The sequence below is a fragment of the Gossypium hirsutum genome, chromosome A08 (assembly GCF_007990345.1).
Source record: "Gossypium hirsutum isolate 1008001.06 chromosome A08, Gossypium_hirsutum_v2.1, whole genome shotgun sequence".
NCBI lineage: Eukaryota > Viridiplantae > Streptophyta > Magnoliopsida > Malvales > Malvaceae > Gossypium > Gossypium hirsutum.
Genome location: NC_053431.1, coordinates 109,414,486 through 109,421,572, shown reverse-complemented (window position 1 = coordinate 109,421,572; position 7,087 = coordinate 109,414,486). Strand labels below are relative to the sequence as shown.

At 35.4% G+C, this 7,087-nt stretch overlaps 1 non-coding gene across 1 annotated transcript; it reads left to right on the top strand.

The window, feature by feature from the left end:
* Positions 1 to 269: 269 nt before the first annotated feature.
* Positions 270 to 376, top strand: LOC121205363 (small nucleolar RNA R71). Its single transcript, XR_005900444.1, has one exon. It is a non-coding gene; the product is annotated as a small nucleolar RNA R71 (small nucleolar RNA).
* The last annotated feature ends 6,711 nt before the right edge of the window (positions 377 to 7,087 follow it).

Here is a 7,087-nt window from a genome sequence, read left to right as displayed (position 1 = left end):
TTGGACTTGTTCCTTCTCAATGCTAGGGTTGAAGGGTTGAAATTCTATGCATGCTCCTCATCTATTCGAATCACACCTCATCACTGGATGTACCTGAATAAAACTACACAAACCATCAATCTTTTTATTTAAGAGTTCTACTTGGTTAGATAGCATAGTAACCGCATCGAGGTTGAAAATACCGGCTGCTTTTGTCGGCTTTGTCAATTATCTGCCGAGTCGAAGGGTTCAGGCCATTATGAAACGTTTGGACCTATAGCCAGAGTGGTAACCCATGGTGAGGGCATCTTTACGAAAGGTCCTTGTATCTCTCCCATGCATCGTAGAGTGTTTCTAAATCCATCTACACAAAAGAGCAGATATCATTACGTAATTTGGCTGTTTTAGTCGGCGAAAAATATTTTAATAAAAATTTTCGTTCATCTGTTCCCAAGTAGTGATTGATCTTTGTGGCAATGAGTTCAACCACTGTTTAACCTTATTCTTCAACAAAAAAGGAAACAACCAAAGGCGAATGGCGTCATTAGAAACGTCATTAATTTTAAAAGTGTCTCAAAACTCTAAGAAATTTGCCAAGTGAGCGTTGGGATCCTCGTCCTGCAAACCATCAAACTGAACAAACTGTTGGATCATTTGAATGGTGTTAGGTTTAGCATAATCATACAGAGTACGTGGAGCAGGATTCTGATTTACTGGATCAGCAGCAATCGCAGGAGGTAACGAATTTTCTTGGTTTTCAACCATCTCCACGGTTATGGTTGAAGTGTCATCCTCTTGCTCGTCCTCTGTGTATTTTAGGCTTCGCCTTCTTTCTCTTCGGTTTTTACAAACTGTGCGGTCAATCTCACCGTCAAAAAGTAATGGTCCTGACGGGTTTCTTCTGGTCATAAACTAGAAAAACTTGTCTGAAGAAAATAAATGAAAAATTAGAAAATAAAATAAAAATTTAAATTGCAATAAAAGTAAAATGGCTAAAGTAATAAAAATCAAGTGTTCCTAATATCCTAATTCCCCGGAAATGGCGCCAAAAACTTGATACGTGATATTCGTGACAGGTTTTAAAGATTTATGAATGGATTTTTCTTGAGACTAACTTATTATCATGATTAAGGAAAGTGTACCTATCGAACGGTAGTATAGTTCAGCAAGACCGAATTGTTGAACCCAAAGGAACCACGAGTACTAGTATTTACTTCCTTTTTATTATCTAGCCTAAAAAGTAAGAGGTTTGGTTATCTAAACTAATTACTAAACTAAGAATGCACAAAAATTTGGGAAAATACTTTTGGAAAAATTCGATTGATTAAGACAATACCTAAGGAAAAATCCACCTAGACTTCATTTGTTATTTGACTCTGAATCAGACGATTTATTCATTTGTCTTGATCCGTAGGAATCCCTAAGTTATATTATTATCTCTCTCGAGACTAATAACGTCTAACCCTAGGTTGAATAATTGAAATCTCTTTCTAATTAACACCCTAGAATTGCATTAACTCGATCTATGGATTCCCTTATTAGGTTTCACCCTAATTCGGAAAAATCTTATCACCCAATCTCTAGGCGTGCAATCAACTCTGCTTAATTATGACAAATTTGCTCTTAGACAGGGTCTATTCCTCCTCTGAATAAGAGTTTAACTTGAATCAATATCCTGGAATATCAAAACAAGAATTAAGAACACATAATTAAGAACAAGTCAAATATTTATCATACAATTCAGATAATAATAACAAGATCTGTCTTAGGTTTCATTCCCTTTAGGTATTTAGGGGGTTTAGTTTATACTTATGAAAGAAAACATCTCAAAAGCATAAAGATAACAAAACATAAGAAAACCCAAAACTCCTGAAGGAACTTGAAGGGAGATCTTCATCTTGATGATGAATCCGGCTTCTGAGATGGATCAATCGGCTTTCCTTGAGTAATTCTCTGCTTCCTACTCTCCGTCCCCCCCTTAAGTGCCTACTCAGGTGTTTAAATAGGCTTTAGAATGCTTAAGAGCCCCCAAAATTGGCCTTTTTTGAATAGGGTTATACTTGGGCTCGGCAGGGACACGCCCGTGTGTGATTACTCCAGCCCGTGGTCAAGGCTGTTGAACAGGCACGGGCGTGTAGTCTACCCGTGTAAGTCATGCTTCAATCCTGCCAAAGGGACACGGCCGTGTGAGAAAGTCCAGGCCGTGTTGATTTCCCATGTTGGCCTATTTTTCTCTATTTTTAGCCCGTTTCTCGGTCCTTTTACTCTCCTATGCTCACCTAAGTGTAAAACATGAAACTAAAGTATTAGGAGCATCGAATTCACCAAATCTAAGGAGAAATCATCCATAAAATGTGCTAAGCATGGGATAAAAATATGTATAAATTATAGTTTATCATAGAATCTACTAGGGAAAAAGGGAAAACACGCAATTTGATTTGATCCTTAGTTACCCCCTGAGGTTTCATACTAAGACAAACTATATGTGTAACACTTCTAACCCGTATCCGTCGCCGGAATAGGGTTACGAGGCATTACTAATAAATATACATCATTCTCAAACATTTAAGCGTTCATAATCAAAGTCTATTCAAATCATTCACAATGTCCCTTATATAGGTCTTCGAGACCTTCAAACATGTTTAGAAGGGGTTCGAGACTAAACCGATAATAATTGTAAACTTTAGAAAATTTAGAAAATTTTCTTTGATTTCAGGGTCACATGCCCGTGTGAACAGGCCGTGTGCCTCACACAACCACCAGAGACACTCGTGTTATAGACCGTGTAAAAATAGGGTATAGATACTGACTTGTACCACACGACCAAGGACACGCCCGTGTGCCAGGCCGTGTGAAATCTAAGGGGGTTACTGACTTGGGTCACACGGTCGACCACACGCCCGTGTGCCACACACGGGCAGTAGACACTCTCGTGTGTCTAGACCGTGTCAAAACTATCGGGTATACTACCTTAATTCGAAAGGGTACCTCAGGGGACACACGACCGTGTAACATAGCAGTGTGTCGCACACGGCTGAGACACACGTCTGTTTCCCTGCCCGTGTGGACAAAAATAAACCATTTGCAATGCCAATTTGCCACCCTTCACTCATGCATACATAACAACCTTTTTGGAACCATTTCCATACACTTAAAGGCAGCACAAAACATACCAATTCACACACACATATCATACCATCTATCATCAACCATTTTAATGACTCAATTCCACATTCAAAACATACCAAATCATTATGCCAAAATCATCAACTTTGTATAACTTCTATATGCATTTCATCATCACCTTAACACCTATTTAATGCCACAAAACTTACCATTTCAACATCCCATAATCAAGCCATCACATAAGCATTATATACATTATATAACTTATTTAATAAACACATCATTTGGCTATATCAACAACTAAGGCAAACATATCCAAATTAAGCCAATATCTAAGACATGATATACATCTCAAATATCACTTTTCAAGCATATCAGTTAGGCTTACTTAAATGGCCATATATACCGAAATTTACAAGCCAAATCTCATGGCTATAACCTTAACTCAAAAACATACCATAACGACACTAGTCTATACTTGCCATATACCATATATACAACGTTCCAAAAATACCAACGAGATGATCGATAGTGTGATGACGCTTCCCAACAATTCCTGAATCCGAGCTAGCTTTGATACTCTATAAAACAAAGACAAATGACACTCACAATAAGCTTCATAGCTTAGTCAGTTTGTACTAAATATACTCAACAATTCATCAAATAAAAATCATCAATTAATAAACACTTAGTAAGTCTAATATCATCATTCAATTCTAGTCCATCACCATTATCATGTATATACAAATCCCTCAATTCATACACATAGTATCAAATACCACATAGGTTTTGTATGTACCTGTACTTTCCCGTATTTATTTATTTTCTTCTCACCTCTTTATTCAATAGGTTAAACCATTTAGAAATCTCTCAATACTCCAAAAAGTCGCACACTTAGTGCCATCACATTAAACCGAAACTATCACGGTATCGCACATTTAGTGCCACATATAGCCGAAGTTATTTTAATTCGCACACTAAGTGCCAACACAGTCGATTTGTCATCGTACACAATCATAGTCGCATATATAAAATTTATGTAATATTAAAGCATTAAATATGTAATTGTAACAATGTTTATGACGTACGAACTTACCTGGGATACTAAAACGGCGAATTGAATCGTTTAGTCGATAACTTTAGTTTTCCTCCGATCTAGATTCGAATTCCTCCATTCTTGATCTAGATGTATTCAAAATTAACTTTTTCAATCACATGTTTATTCAATTTAATCCAAAAACACATATTTGAGCATTTTTCACTTTAGCCCTTAAGTTTCACATTTATTCAATTTAGTCCTTATTACACAAATACACAAATTTTCAATATAACCCATGCTTAGCCGAATTTCCTATAGGTCTCTAGCAGCCCATATTTTTATTTATTTCACAATTTAACTCCTCAATTTACACTTTTTTCAATTTAATCCCTAATTGACATTTTTGTCAAAAATCACTTTACAAAACATGTATATCAAACACCAAGCTTGTATAATTCATCATCAAACATCATAAAATTCAAGAATTCATCAATGGAAACTCAAGTATTCATCAAAAATTTCAGAAATTAGGGTACGGGCTAGCTAGTACTCAAAGTAATGATCACAAAAACATAAAAATCATCAAAAACTGAGTAAAGAACATATCTTAATCAAGCTATCAAGTTGCCGAACCCTAAAATGCTTACAAAATCTCTTTTCATTCTTTATATTCAGTTAAGAAAGAAAAAGATGGACTAAATTTGGTTTTATTTTTATTTAATTTACCTTTATTTACACAATTACTAAAATGCCCTTAATTAAAACATTAATCAAACTTATAATGGATGACCATTTATGTAAAATTTCACTATCAATGGTCTAAACACATTATAAGGACCTTTCATTTAATAAGCCATAGCAAATAAGCACTTTTAACATATATAATGCAACGTTTGCATTTTACGCGATTTAGTCATTTTTCTCAAATTGAGCTATTAAACGATAAAATTAGCTCATGAAATTTTGACACATATATATTCACATACTGTAAACACAAAAAATAATATTAAAATAAATTTACAACCTTATATTAGTGGTTTTGAAACCACTATTCTGATTTAGCTAAAATTGGGCTACTACAATATGAAACTCTTTCAGATGTTTGTGGGGATTTTCGTTTTGCAACCCACAAAAAGTTGGTAGTAATTGGATTAAACCAGATTTTAGTTCAAAATCAGTATCCATAGTAGGATACGCGATGCACAATGGGGGTTGTTCTGCCAGAGCTTCGACCAGTTGCCGAATTGCTTGAGCCATTGGTTGATGTGCTAAATTTGGGTTTTCGTTAATCCTAGCGTTAAGTACTTCTTTTTGTGATTGTTTGAGTAGGATTTTCGTTAACCACCGATGACTGCTTTTTCCTTAGCTTTGTTTCCTTGCGACTAGCTCTCGCAGTTTTCTCAATCTCTGAATCAAATGCAAGAGTACCTGGAGCAGATCTAGTCATAAGAAACAAAAAACAAGATTAGTACGTTGCCAATCCCCGACAATGATGCCAAAATTTGATGCGTCGTTGAAGCACCAAATATATCCTATCTCTATAGAAATAATAAAAAGAATATTATAAGGAAAGTAAAGTCAAATCTTCAGGGACTGGATTTGCACAATGTCTTGTTTCATGAGATCCCGGACATAATCGTGCACAATAAAACCTGCATATTTGGGGAAAAATATAAAAAGACAAAATAAAAAAGACAGAATTAAAAGTTGATTGAAACTGGAAAAATAAATAAATTGTGAAAATTAAAATAGAGAATATAAAAATAAACAGAGTTTGGGGAAAGAGAGTTTCTTATGCGGTAAGATTCCAGCCTCTGGTTGTCTCGATCCTCCTTGGGTTCAATCCTCGACTTTTAGGTGATCCTTCTTGAACTGAATAAGTCGGTTATAGTGGAAGAGGATGCCTACGACCACCAGCTCCAGTTAGAGTTTAGACTTATATTTTAGAGGAACCTGACTCTAGCCAACTGTCACTCTTGTGGGACCATCTTACATTAGATCATCACTTCCCAATGGCGAATCCCATGCCATTTTGTCTCTTAGGCTTGACAACCACTGACACAGTAAGCTAACGAACCAACTGTGCAACCTTCCCAAAATATACAAACTGGCCGTTCCTTGCACAAGTTGGAAAGATCACTTTTGAAGGGACATGGACAGAAGCGTTAGCCCCGTAAAGCGGAGAAGTGATGAATACTCGTTGAGAAGACTAAGCGCGGATTTTAAGCCTCATGAACCTTTTTTGGGGATTTTTTATAACCTTTAGCTAGATGGATTTAGTGGCTCATACTTTTGGGAAAAGAAATAAACTTAATAAAAAAATAAAATTTTATCGCATAAAGAAACGAACAAGGCTAAGCTTTTTTGGGGGGAGGGAGTGTTTATAGAAAAGATGATATGAAATTTGAGTCACTCCATCCCCTATTTATAGTACTAGGAAACCTAGTCTAGTCCTACTTAAATTCTAAAAGATAAATACAGATAATTAAAGATAATTAAAGATAAATAAAGATAAAAGCTAAAATAAAATCTAAATAATAGTATCTAACAATTATCCTAATATAATTAAAAATTAAATAGAGTCTTGTGTTTATTAAATATCTCTTCTTTGCATTTTTGTCCTTATGTCTTTCATGCTTGCATTTTCGGCACCACCTTTTTTCTATGTCGCATGTTGGCCCATTTTATCTTCAAATTTGTGCTTTTTACCCTTAAATTTCCTTTTACTTCCAATTTAGTCCCTGAAAGATAAAAAGACCATAAATAGCTCAAATTAATTGGGTCATACTCAAAACAAACATGCAATTAGCACATAAAAATATAACGTTCTAGAGTTTTATCACTTGGTTTGAGTAAGAGAAAAGTCGAAGACAATAAGGTAAAGAGAAGCAAAAAGAAGCGACTAAAGTGCTTCTTGTGATGTGGTCCGCATGAGTTGCAGAA